General features: G+C 42.2%; 1 protein-coding gene across 3 annotated transcripts in view; it reads left to right on the top strand.

Annotated features, from left to right (window-relative positions):
* TMEM117 (transmembrane protein 117) overlaps positions 1 to 14,736 on the top strand; it is a 233,791-nt gene that overhangs the window by 9,764 nt on the left and 209,291 nt on the right. The gene's annotated exons all lie outside the window — the stretch shown is intronic.

Raw genomic sequence — 14,736 nt, 5'->3', positions numbered from 1 at the left:
TTCCAATAAGCATTAATTAAAACATTAAAAAATGAAGACTCAGGGGAGATGGCTAATGGAACCACGAGTGTGATTAGCACATTAATCAAACATTAAAAGCTTCCCTAAACAGGGCTGCCTTCAGATGTCTTCTAGAAGTCTGGTAGTTGACATCTGGTGGGAGGGCGTTCCACAGGGCGGGTGCCACTACCGAGAAGGCCCTCTGCCTGGTTCCCTGTAGGTTTCAACCAGATTACATTTGCTTCATGTAGATGTCTGGACAAAATGTCCCTGGAAAAAGTTGAAACCACCCCGCTTCCTTTCACCATCAGAAAAACTCTGCTCTGAGATCAGGAAGCTTGCTTGGCAGTCTGGGAAGGCCCAGGTTCAAATCTCTTACCTTCACTCAAATATAAAGCCCACTGTCTGACTTTAGTCTGGTCACCCTGTCTCAACCTATCTTAAATATTTGAATTGTTGTGAGAATAAAATGTGGGGATGACATGGGTCTGTATATGGTACCTTGATCTCTGTATCTATGTCTGTCAGATGGGCACCCCATCGGATTATTTACTGTGTGGCACCAACACATATGTTCACCTTAGCAAGTGGTGATGCATAACATTCTATCTCGTGGTGACAAAGACTTCTACTTTTAATATGTGATTGGGCATTGGTGTGTGGCAAAATTTTGTTCAACACTTGATGCTTATGGCAGCATTTGCCAATCTGGTACCCTCCAAATGTTTTAGATGAGAATTGTTGTGGCTGATGGGAGTTGTAGTCCAAAACATCTGGAGAGTATCAGGTTGTTCAAGGCTGGCTTATGGAGTAGTTATATGCAGAATATCATAAGGTGTCCTTGAAAATGATAATCTCTTTCAGTCCACAAATGTGTCTAAGTCAGAGTGTCAATATCTGACATTCCTGTTGTGTGACACAGGGTGTGGTCTTTTTTCAAGCTCATCTGATTCCCCATCACCCCAGATATCCACCACACATGTGTATCCTTTCTGAAATCAGTGGGAGCAGCCCCTGAATTGGCTTCCAGGTTCTCTGTACAGTGGTACCTCGGGTTACATATTCTTCAGGTTACAGACACTTCAGGTTACAGCCTCCGCTAACCCAGAAATAGTACTTCGGGTTAAGAACTTTGCTTCAGGATGAGAACAGAAATTGTGCTGCGGCGGCAGCAGGAGGCCCCATTAGCTAAAGTGGTCTTCAGGTTAAGAACAGTTTCAGGTTAAGAACAGACCTCCGGAACGAATTAAGTACTTAACCCAAGGTACCACTGTATATACATTGGCGAAAGAGGATTTCGGCCATGCTAACTCTCATAATCTTTACCAAACAAACATGGGTCAGATCCTGTTTTTAATATTTTAAAGGTAAGGAGCACAGAAATACCTCTCAGATTACACGTGTATCTGAGTACATAGCTTGTGTTCGTGACCTATTCCTAGTCCAAGCTGAAGTCAGATCTGGTTCAGGTGGTGAATCAGTCTATATTTATATTCTGCTCAGTCTGATTTCCCAGACCCCACAGCTATTCGGTTTCATTGTTGACATCAAGAGGGAGACATCACTTGAAGCAACTGGTGGTTGCACAGAGGGAAGCGCATTCCACAGAGCAGGGGCAATAGCAGAAAATGCCCATATCTGGGCCAGATTTGAGGTGCTGGTAGGGGAAAGAGAGGGAGGGGAAGTTCAGTTTTGTAAGTGGAAGTTTTGTGCAAATGGGACAATGGTGTCGGATAGAACTCCTCATTCTGCCTGTGGGACTCAAGCTGTATTTGCATATTTTACTCCCTTGTTACCCTCCCCTTGTCTTACCCATTGTGTAAATTAGATTGGAAGTTCCTTGGGGGTGGAGACCTATCTTTCTTTGCTTATATTATTTTGTAAAGTGACGCATACCCACAGTGTTTTTGATATTTTGTTGGGAGTCGCCCAGATGGGGAGCATATTATAATTATAATGGAATATGGAAAATAAATATTATATTTATTTACTTTTCCATAGCTCTCTTTACAAGTGAAACAAAATGTCTATAATTTCAGATTTTCTATTGCTCAGTCCTCTGGTTCATGGGGATTCTCTAGTGCCAGAAATTTACGAGAGAGAGAGCCACAGCCTTGCAAATGCTGACTTAACACCATTTTTGCTGAAGCACTATCAAATCCCTGGGAAGATGTAAACATGCGTAAAGGTGGAAAAAAGCTTAAGTAAGCTTTTCCTCACCTTTGCTGACTAATTTGCCTTAATGTACTACTGTGTGTGTGTGTGTGTGTGTGTGTAGAGACACACCTGGGCCAAAAAAATTTCTGTTGCACATTTTAATATATTAAAAACTACTAATATCCCATCAGTAAATAGAATGGTTTTAGATTCAGAAGGTGACCAAGCTAACTGGAATCACAATGAAACATAATTTGGCCTCTGGAATAGGGGGGGGAAAGCCTTGGGTCAATGAGGCAGCTGGTGAGCAGTAGACTTTTAAGACTTGAAAGTAAACAGCTTTTGTTTAAGGCTTTTAGTAGAAATCCTCATTGACACAGGAACTGGTGGGATTTCCATTCGCTGAGCTTATTTTCCCACCTGTTTATGAAACTGTGCCATTGGCTGCACTGAGACAAGGCAGGTCTAAAATGCTGTACACATTTTTGCAAGCAATTTCCCCTGATGCAATGCATGTTAGTGTGTTATTTTCACCACCCTCTAGCATCACATTTGTATAATGCACGTAAAACATTTATATTTGCAGCTGTATAGCTGAGTCCTAATACATTCCTTTTTATGAACACTTGGCCCTAACATGTATTATTGTATGAAACTTGGAGAAGTGTGAATTTCAAAGGAAGGCTGAGTTTTGGTTCTCATGATACCTTGAAAAGTGCAAATTCAATAAGTTTGCTTTTAGCTGTTAACTGAATTGAGTTTCTCCCCCATCGCTATCTGAGGGCAGCACATTGGCCAGCCCTGCTATGGTGTTATAAAGGCTGCCAGTTTGCAATAAAGCCTTGATCACGTTGATCAGATGCTGAAGAAAGAGAAGGAGACACAAACAGTGTATGCAAGATTGCAACCGTAATCATTAAAGTGTACAAATGCAGAGCTATTACAGATATTCTATCTGAGAGTAGAGGTCAAGGTATTGGAATCAAAATTGGAAGTTGCTCAAGAATCGATTCTAACCATAAACAATCAGGGCCTAGGAAAACTCTCCAGTACGACTTCCATCCAGCAACATCTTAAAAAGAGTCATTGAAAAAGGATGCACATATTTAAGTCTTCTCTTTTTCTTTGCCACATTGCCAGGGGGAGAGTCTGATGTGTTCAGCAGTGCCTTGAAAGCAAAATTAAAAATTAAAAATGTAACTTTGAGGAGAGTGACCCCTTTGTTTTAAGAGAAAATACAGACCATTGGGAGAGATGTCCTTTTCTTCATGAACGCCATGAAGTGAGTTATGTATGAACTCACTTTACATTTGATACTTTTTTAAAAGAAAAAGCAACAGATGGATACATCAGGTTTTCATGTTCTATAAATCACCTTGAACTTAAAATGTATCTGTCAATTTTGGTTTTCTCATTTCCCCCCAGCCTTAAGGTCAGTTCACCACATTTGTGCATTAGTTAAAAAATAAAATAAAATAAGGTTCCCATGAAAATTAATCAGCATTTTAGCATGCTTTTCTCCTGAATTTCACTTTTTTTCTTATCTGGCTTCCCTATTACTTTTTTTTATTTTATAAATGGGTATTATGCCTGCAACTAAATTGTGTCACCCCCAGGTGAAATGTGGCGTTTATTTGAAAGGCATTATGAGACTGCATAATAAGAGCTTGGGAAATAATATTGAATGTAATAGATGCCTTGCTGGGTAGGCAGAGGGCTATTAAGCCAAGACAGCAAAGCTCTGGACGATGACAGTACTTTCTTGCAGCTGACCGCAGAGCAGATCGAAGCAGGATGAATGGATGCCCCCAACACTGTTGATAGCAACCCCTTTTTCTGTTTCCCTCCCCCCGCCCCCAAGAAACAACAAGGCATAAAAAGCAATGGAGCCAATTGATGGGTGTTTTCAAGGCTTGTTTCTGCATGGGGACAAGAAATGCTTTTTTTCAAATCTAATTACTGTTTGTGTGATAGATAGATAGATGATAGATAGATAGATAGATAGATAGATAGATAGGGATATAAAGTGTGTGTGTTAGATGTGAAAATAAATGTGTATGAATTCATGTGTCTCTATATTTATTTGCATGTGTGTGTGTATGTATAAGAGAGACTGTCTAGGGAAGTTTTTTATGTTTAATGCTCTATTATGTTTTTATATGTATTGGAAGCCACCCAGAGTGGTGGGTACAGATTGGCAGGGTAGAAATAATACATGGGTAGGCAAACTAAGGCCCGGGGCCCGGATCCGGCCCAATTGCTTTCTAAATCCAGCCCGTGTATGGTCCAGGAATCAACGTGTTTTTACATGAGTAGAATGTGTGCTTTTATTTAAAATGCATCTCTGGGTTATTTGTGGGGCATAGGAATTCATCCATTTTTTCTCTCCAAAATATAGTCTGGCCCCCCACATGGTCTGAGGGACAGTTGACCGGCCCCCTGCTGAAAAAATATGAATGGATCCCTTGTTATCTTGGAATGGCAATGGCGCCCACCAGAGAGGTGCCGAAACTGTGTTCCAGCAAGTTCTGGCTGGGAAAAAAGCCCTGACTGTTGTCGTTATTATTATTATTATTATTATTATTATTATTATTATTATTATTACACAAGCCCTTTTTTTGCATTTGCCCTGTCTACCACTAAGTCTCAGACTGGAATAAAATCCCCACCTCCGTCTGGAGTAAAACTGGTTCAGAATTTAATGTCAGTGAGAAACTTGTGGTTTTAGCTTGTAGTCCTATACCAACCTACCTACGCGAGAGTAAGCCCATTGAATACAATGGAACTTGGTACCAAGAAACCATGTATAGGATTTCTCTGCTGTTGTGCCTTCAATAGTTCAAAATTAGTAGCCAGTTATATTGTTCCTTTTGGCTCTCAACTGTTTGGAAACTCAACTTTTACCTAATAATAGCAATCATTTCTGAAGAATGCACGTGACGGAAGGCTTTAAATAGTGGCCTAATCATAAATACCTGAATTGACAATCAGCGGCTGCATGTGGATTCAGCCTCATCAGTTTCCAGCTGTGGTTTATAGCCAGTTTATTGAAAGTTGCCTTGTAAATAAAACTTGGCACCATGGACCACTGATGATGCAAATGTAGGCATCTAAAAATAGAGAAGTAAGCAGCCCTTCCATAAGCTCCTTTGATGCTTTCCCATTTTTGTTAACAACAGAATAATGTAGACGTGCTGGTACTTCCTTTACTGAATCCAGGATTTTTGGGGCAGGTCCATATTGCATATTTTGCCAACTGGGAAAGATTTCTGTGTTTTCCATTCACATGGAAATGGGCAGCTCCGTTAAACATTTTGTACTGTCTTACAAGAGAAAAAGCCCTCCCACAAAATTAAGTCTTGACTCCAACAGTCCCATTGCAGTAGAAATGACCACTCATAAAATCTGGCTTAGCACTTGCAGACAGCCAGTCAGAATTGCAACCAAAATAGATTCTTAGTACCAATCCTGGAGAAGGCACTTTCCAGGATTTCTGAAGGCACTTTCCAGGATCCTGGAGAAGGCACTTTCCCATTGCACTTCAAGCTTCAGGGGCCCCCAAAATGTAGGTCCACCACTGGCTGAAGGGATGGGTTTAGCTGCGTTTGTTCTAGAAAGCTCCTATGGTACCAAATGCTTGAACAGGATTCCTATGAAAACTGAATCCTTGTAGACCTCTTTGATTCCATCAGCTTCCTCTCTTCCAGGTTCACATTAATTATCATCATCATCATCATCATTATCATAATTAATTTATTATTTATACTCCACCCATCTGGCTGGGCTCCCAACAGAATTAAAAACACAAGAAAACATCGAACATTAAAAACTTCCCTAAACAGGGCTGCCTTCAGATGTCTTCTAAAAGTCAGTTGTTTATTTCCATGACATCTGATGGGAGGGCGTTCCACAGGGTGGGTGCCACCACCAAGAAGGCCCTCTGCCTGGTAAATAAGGATGTGTGTGTGTGTGTGTGTGTGTGTGTGTGTGTGTGTGTGGAGGGGGTGTCAAATGACATGATACATGGGAAATCCATAATTAGATCACCTGGTGACATTTTCTTCATCTTCCACAAGCAGCAGAACAGGATCCTGATTTAAATTAGGGCTGTGATACGGGGGAGGAAGCAGTCTCATCATTTCCCCTCTTTCCAGGGCCCTGATCTAAATCAAGTGGATAGCTTCGTTGGTTAGAGTTTGGACACTTCTGTCCATGACTTGAGTCCAAATTGTCCCTCACAAGAATTGCTACTAACCAGTGGTGTAGTGTGGGTTGTCAGCACCCGGGGCAAGGCAAGTAATTTGCGCCTCCTAACCCGTGGATTTGCGCCCCCTAACTTGTGGATTTGCGCCCCCTAACCCTAACCCTCAGATGTTGCGCCCGGTGTGGCCGGCCCCCCCTGTACCCCCCACGCTACGCCACCGCTACTAACACTGCTTCTGTTACTTTGGGAAAAGCTCAAGTTGCAGATTGATGGAACTTACGGTAATTGGACCCTTCAAGAAGGCAGTAACAGGACTGCTCACCAGAGGGCACTGAATACACAGTGTGAATCCATTGCAGCCCTCACTCGAGGGGTTTTGTTTTTCTAACTTGGAAATAATCTCTGAACGTTGAAATAATAAATGTCTGAAAAACAGTCCCTAGGTGGGCCTTGATTCTCTTGCGTCTCCTAAAGAGTTGGAATTGAATTTCATGGAGAAAAAAGTAGACGAAAAGGAGTCTTTTCACCTGAATGTGAAAATGGTCAGGACTTCAGTTGTGGATCATATTGTAAAAGGTTGCAGTCATCTGTGGGAGTAAGTCCCATAATTTCTGAGTCAATATGTGGCTGGATTGTACTATAAGATTGTTGAGAGATACAGTTCCCTGAGTCACTTAGATTTATGTTTCTTATACTCTGCTCTTCTCTTCTCAAGGTGGGTTACATGCAACTTAAAATAGTGAGGAAATCACATGGTGCATCGCAGCACTAAGGCTGCAGTTAGAGCATCAGACACGGGCGGTGCGGTGGTTTAAACCACTGAGCCTCTTAAGCTTGCCGATAGGAAATTCAATGGTTTGAACCCCCGCAACGGAATGAGCTCCTGTTGCTCTGTCCCAGCTCCTGCCAACCTAGCAGTTCAAAAGCACACCAGTGCATGTAGATAAATAAGTACCACTGCGGTGGGAAGGTAAACGGCATTTCCATGCACTCTGGTTTCCGTCACGGTGTTCCGTTGCACCAGAAGCGGTTTAGTCATCCTGGCCACACGACCCGGAAAGCTGTCTGTGGACAAACGCTGGCTCCCTCATCCTGAAAGCGAGGTGAGTGCGGCAACCCCATAGTCGCCTTTGACTGGACTTAACCGTCCAGGGGTCTTTTACCCCTCCCACACTTTTAGAGCATCAAACAGCAAGCAAAGCCAACAGCAAAACTTAACAGGGAGTGATATTCTGAATTCATATTCCACCAGTAAATGCCTGTGCAAAAAGATGCACCGTGGCTTCCTGGTGAAATGTGTACAGTGATGAGGCCAGACACACCTTGAAGCATTCCACAAGTGGGTGTTGGGCACCACAGACAAGACCATCTCCTGCACAGCTGCCCCTCGAACCTTGAAGAGCAATGGATCTTCTAAAAGGGCCTCCCTTGCAGCTCGTAACAGCCAGCCATAACAGTCAGATATTTAATAATAATAATAATAATAATAATAATAATAATAATAATAATAATAATAATAATAATATATTTATTATTTATACCCCACTCATCTGGCTGGGTTTCCCCAGCCACTCTGGGCAGCTTCCAACCAAATATTAAAAACAATACAGCATCAGACATTAAAAACTTCCCTAAACAGGACCGCCTTCAGTTGTCTTTTAAAAGTAAAATAGTTGTTTATTCCCTTGACATCTGATGGGAGGGCGTTCCACAGGGCGGGCGCCACTACTGAGAAGGCCATCTTCTTGGTTCCCTGTAGCTTTGCTTCTCGCAGTGAGGGAACTGCCAGAAGGCCCTCGCGCTGGACCTCAGTGTCTGGGCAGAATGATGGGGGTGGAGACGCTCCTTCAGGTATACAGGACCAAGGCCGTTTAGGGCTTTAAAGGTCAGCACCAACATTTTGAATTGTGCTCGGAAATGTACTGGGAGCCAATGAAGATCTTTCAGGATCAGTGTTGTATGGTCTCGGTGGCCACTCCCAGTCACCAGTCTAGCTGCTGCATTCTGGATTAATTGCAGTTTCCTTCAAAGGTAGCCCCACGTAGAACGCATTGTAGTAGTCCAAGCGGGAGATAACTAGAGCACGCACCACTCTGGGACTCAAGCCATTAAGGGTTCTATGTGTCAGTGTGCATGCCGTATCTACCATGCATAACCTAAATCTTTATGTTTAAGCTCTTTCTCCTCCACAATACATCGGGACCTTCAGCCCTCCTCTCCTCTGAAATTAAAATGGCATTCCTTGCTAATGGTCAGGCTGTGTGCGGAACTGCAGTCCTATGGCAACCTTTTCTGTTTTGCTTCCTGAGATTGCTATGGTGCTGCCAGAGATTCCTTTCTCTTCCCATATTCCGCCCACCCCGTGTTTCTGTGCCAGCCTTTTTTCTTGTGCAGGAAGCCATAAGGATCAGGCATGTGTTAAAACTGCACATCTAGTTTGGGTTGTTGGCAGTTGTCAAATTAAAAGGAAACAGCTTGGCTACCCTTTGATGCAAAAGAGGATTTGTGACATTCTGTTTAGATATTTTGCAAGCTCTCAGCTGTTGCCTAATTTTTTAAAAGAATGGGGGGGGGGACAGAATGTGAAAATATTTTTTTAATACATCGATGAAACAAGGATGCCCCAAATCTGGTTGCAAACCTGTTTTTAAGTGGAGTAGAAATTGCAATGTTTTGCAATAGCATCGGTATTATAACTCCTGTTATGAGTGCTTGGCTGATGACAGATTTGGGTCCCATAAAGACATCTCAGTGCTTCACTTTCATGTTCAGATAGCAGGAGCAGAAAGTGTAGAAATAATGTTGCCTTTGCAAACAGAAGAGTTTGGATTTGATATCCCGCCTTTCACTCCCTTTAAGGAGTCTCAAAGCGGCTAACAATCTCCTTTCCCTTCCTCCCCCACAACAAACACTCTGTGAGGTGAGTGGGGCTGAGAGACTTCAGAGAAGTGTGACTGGCCCAAGGTCACCCAGCAGCTGCATGTGGAGGAGCGGAGACGCGAACCCGGTTCACCAGATTACAAGTCCACCGCTCTTAACCACTACACCACACTGGCTCTCCCTCCCCATGAAATCACCTAAGGGGAATGAATCTTTTGGGCCTCTTTCCATGAATTCATAGGAAGGAGAAGCATCAGGATTGGGAAGAAGTCACAGTTCAGAGGCATAGTGTCTGCTATACCTGCAGAAGGTCCCAAGTTCAGTCTATCTGAAATCTACAGGTACATTTGGGAAGGACTTCCTGTCTGAAACCCTGGAGAGTTTCTGCCAGATTTCTCTCCCCAGACACAAGAAATCTTTCTGGACAGATCTGTGCCCACAACATGACATAGTAGTTAAAGTGTCAGACTAGGGCAAGAGTATTGCGTGTCGAGGTCCCCAGGGCCACCCCAAATAACTCACAGAAATTTTGTTTAAGGTTTTTGGCATAATTTTGGCCACAACTTTATTAAAATACAAAATATGTGAGTGGTTGCTTAGGCATTGGTTGCGACTATCTGCCCCCCAGTGGGGGACAGACTGACATTCCGCACGATGCGGAAGTCAGAATAGGGGAATACACTTGGGGGTAGCGACGGAGCAGGGAACCTGCCCTCAGCCCTCCCCAAATGCAATCAGGGGTTTTTGCGTGGCCCTAGCCCCTTGACAGGGTTCGGACAAAACCAATAGTGAGCCCCTGTATCCCTTTAACGGAATCCCTTGCAGCAGCAGCATTAGAGGGGCAGGCACAGCCAATCCATGCCCCTCAACCAACCAAACCATAAACCAATGCCTAACCGCAACCTTACAAGTTGTGACGATTTGCTACGCAGTAGGCAAAAACCAAATGGCCCCAGCCAATCAGCCAGATGGACAAAATTCCTACCGGGCCCCTGCCCCAAGAGCAGACGACCCCATGACAGGCATAGCAAGGTCAAAGCGAACAACCCTAATTAAAGGCGGGGTGATGGGCAATCCGATGCATGGGGCAAAAAGAGGAAGCTCTATGCCTCGTGCAGAGAGTTTTAACATTTCTGGCTGTCAATCAACAAATGGCAGCATTAACGTCTTCCCAACAACAAGGGAAGCCCAATCACAACAGTGGCCAACGATCAATTAGCCTGCCCCACAACTTTGGAGTGTCCTGTTGGCCCCCATCGCAACACGTGCTCTCCATGAAGGAGAACACGTTTTGTTAGCCCAGAAATGGAAGCAAGAAGAAATTCTGACGAAAGAAGAATGGCAGACGAAATTAATGGACTATGCAGAATTAGACAAAATGACAGGAAGGATTCGAAACCTGCGGGACCAGAGATTTACAGAAGATTGGAAGAAGTATATGAATTATCTGAAGAGCAACTGTAATCAAAAAATTACGCTAGTAGGACTACAAGAAGTTTTGTAAGGAGAACTATACGAAGTGTTACAAAGTAGAAAGAGATAGAGATATTGGTTATGAGTTTGAAATGTAATAGGGAAAATAAGAAATGCATACTAAGAGATTAGATTGGAAAATTTTCAGAAAGGACTGATGGAAGTGGAAAATTTTTTAATAAGATGTAAAAGTATGTTTAATTACTGTTGAAAATGATATGTTAAAAAACTAATAAAAATTATATATATAAAAATAAAGTGTCAGACTAGAATCTGGGAGAACAGGGTTCAAATCCTCACTCAGCCGTGAAGCTCACTGGCTGCCTTTGTGTCAGTCACTGCCTCTCAGCTTCACCAACCTCACAGGGTTGTTGTGGAGATTGAGTGAGGAGGAGGAGCTCCTTGGAGAAAAATGTGGGATATAAATAAAACAAATAACAACAGCGACTGAGGGAGGGATACTTGGTTCCGTAGTCATTATTGTTTTAAGGGGATTGTCAGCGGTTTGAATCCCTGTGACGGGGTGAGCTCCCATTGCTCGGTCCCTGCTCTTGCGAACCTAGCAGTTCTAAAGCACGTCAAAGTGCAAGTAGATAAATAGGTACCACTCCAGCGGGAAGGTAAACGGCATTTCTGTACATTGCTCTGGTTCGCCAGAAGCGGCTTAGTCATGCTGGCCACATGACCCGGAAGCTGTTCGCCAGCTCCCTCGGCCAATAAAGCGAGATGAGCGCCGCAACCCCAGAGTCGGTCACGACTGGACCTAATGGTCAGGGGTCCCTTTGCCTTTACCTTTAGCATAAAGACACCATATTCCATATAATGTTTAGATTTTTCTTTTCTTTTCTTTAAAAATTGAGGTTGATTACCGGTACTGGGTTTTGCAAAGTTTAGGCTGCAATAAAAACATTCTAAAACAAATACTGGCAAAAAGTTATTGAAGTGATTCAGTTGCCTCGCACAGCCCAAAGGAAGCGCTGTGGAATTAATGTCCGCCTCTTTGACTTCCTCTGAAAAATGCTAATAGACTCTGGATTAAAATGGTTGATTTGATTGAAAGGTTTATGTTGCCTATATAAACAATTCCAGTTGCTTTCCCTAAACTAAACTGGCAGCACATTGATTCAGAAGTAAATCCCGTTGGGTTGCATTCAGCGCTTTCCTTCTTCCCATGTAGCAGGAGTTCCCTTTCCTTGCTTCTCCCCATATGTGTAGGATTGCCCTATAAATTAATTTAAAGCATGGTATGTGGATCTCTTTAGCATCCCTCCAAAAAAGAACTCGGTATTAGTTAATTAGAGCATTTCAGCTAATAGTGAGATCCAGAAACATTTGACTAGCGCCTGCCAACTTTGTAAGACAATCCCAGCGATCTCTACGGTTGCCATATTCTGCAAAGTCATGCGAACAATGGCAGGACCTGTGCAACACATCTCTTATTTGGAGACTGTGTTGACACTGCCTCTCGACTGCATCCGCTAATTGTTCTTTTCTTGCAGGGAAATGGGAATGAGCTCGTTTCACACTATTTGGATGTGTCAAATCAAACAGAAATGAGTAATATTATAATGAAGCACTTAAAAGCCCCCTGTTTGCAGATTAAAATATGGCTAGGTAAATATGAACAGATGTCGGGTGCCTTTGGTTTGCAGGGAAACAAGTTAATCAGGGTGACATCAGAAATAGTTGTGTGCCGCTGAGTAAATGTACATTTTTAACTCCTCCAAATATTGTCTGTGGGGTTGTGAGAGAGGCCACAGTTGGCCAGTTATCTTTGGATATCATCCTGTCTGACCATGTAGCTGCTCACTCAAGTGCCACATGTTAGCTTTTGCTGCTGGATGAACGAGTCTTTACCATTGTTAGGGTTTTGATCTTGTTATATATATAGAGAGAGAGAGAGAGAAAGAGAGAGTTTTTAACTATTTTATGTATAAATCAGTATGAGACGGTGGTTAAGAAGATGATTAATTGTAATATTATTAATAATGAATAATAGTAATTCTTCTGAAACAGTTACAGATAGGTAGCCGTGTTGGTCTGCCATAGTCAAAATAAAAAAATCCTTCCAGTAGCACCTTAAAGACCAACTAAGTTAGTTCTTGATATGAGCTTTCGTAGTTCTTGATATGAGCTTTCGTGTGCATGCACACTTCTTCAGATACACTGAAACAGAAGTTGCCAGATCCTTCTATATAGTGAGAAGGTGGGGAGGGGTATTACTCAGAAGGGTGGTGGGAATGGGAGATTGATGACTCTTAAGAGTCATCAACAGGCTCATCTCAGCTATCTGCCAATCTCCCATTCCCACCACCCTTCTGAGTAATACCCCTCCCCACCTTCTCACTATATAGAAGGATCTGGCAACTTCTGTTTCAGTGTATCTGAAGAAGTGTGCATGCACACGAAAGCTCATATCAAGAACTAACTTAGTTGGTCTTTAAGGTACTACTGGAAGGAATTTTTTTATTTTGGCTTCTGAAACAGGCATGGACATTGCTGATGTAAACGAAGGTAGCCATTTGTGGGCCACATAGCAGTGATCAGGAAGATCTGTCTATATCTATCATCTATCTATCTATCTATCTATCTATCTATCTATCTATCTATCTATCATCTATCTATCTATCTATCTATCTATCTATCTATCTATCTATCTATCATCTATCTATATCTATCTATCTATCTATCATCAAGCTATCTATCTATCTATCTATCATCAAGCTATCTATCTATATCTATCTATCATCTATTTGGTGTTTTTCTGCCCTCTGTCTTAGGTACGGAGTGGCTTCACATAACGAATCATTAAAACAAACATCTGAAATAAACATGACCAAGCAAGTTGCTTATTTTTCAAATTTTAATTTATTAAACGAAGGTAGCCATTTCTGGGCCACAAAGCAGTGATCAGGAAGATCTATCTATCTATCATCATGTATTTGGTGTTTTTGTGCCCCCCCCCCTTTCCTGGGTACAGAGTGGCTTCACATAACAAATCATTAAAACAAACATCTGAAATAAACATGACCATAAAACCACTATATTACACACACACACACACACACACACACACACACACACACACACAGCACAAAAGTTAAAATAGCTAAAGGGGGAAACCAATGAGAACTGATATTTATATGTGTCAACTGTGGGGGCAGACCAGAATCCTCTGGGAAGGAGTTCCATACTCAGGGACACCACTGGGAATGCCCTGTCTCACGTCAACCACCATCTTCTGATGATGATGGGATCAGGGTACCTCCTACTGATGGTAACAAACTGGGCTGGCTGGTAATGGGGGAAAATCTCTGCCAGGCAGGTCTCAAGTAGGGATAAGGGAGACATTTGATTCAGTCAATATCAAAAGGTGAACCTACAGAATGCCGTTTGGATTAACTGAAACAGAGCCACCCATCACTATTTACACTTCTTGCAATTCTTCGGCTGAGTATTGAATACAAAAATGCATATACTAGGGTAAATATGGGCATATAAATACACGCATTAGTGAAAATAACATACAGAAATGCATTATCTTGGGGGAAATTACTTTGCAAAAATGTGCACATTGCACAAAAATACATATGCTAAAAAACTGACACATTTTCATGAACACTTTTAATAAAATCTTTTGCAAATGGATGCAGAAATATGGAGAACTGAATTTAAGATTAGGACAATGAGAAACTGAGAAACCAAAATGGGCATATTTATATGCTAATAGCATCCTGTCAGCCGACTTTTTTTGACTTGGAGAGTCCTGAGTATCTGTGGTGCACAACCATATTGTAATAACACTGACTGCTCACTAGCTCTTCAAGTCTGATGCCTTTTGTAAAGATCTGTGATATCTCTTCTCTTTAAATTATCCATTCTCTTTCATTTAAGATGTCAAAGCCATCTCAAGTCAAAGTCACCAAAGCAAGGTTTCTCTGTAGTTAGCTTGGTCCCCCCCAGAAAATACATGTTAAAAACACCTCTCTTTGCTGAGTAAGTATCTAAAAATAATCTAAACA

The sequence above is a fragment of the Podarcis bocagei genome (genome assembly GCF_964188305.1).
Source record: "Podarcis bocagei genome assembly, chromosome: 10".
Taxonomy (NCBI): Eukaryota; Metazoa; Chordata; class Lepidosauria; order Squamata; family Lacertidae; genus Podarcis; species Podarcis bocagei.
The sequence above is the reverse complement of the archived record's forward strand: the minus strand, read 5'-3'. Positions and strand labels throughout refer to the sequence as shown.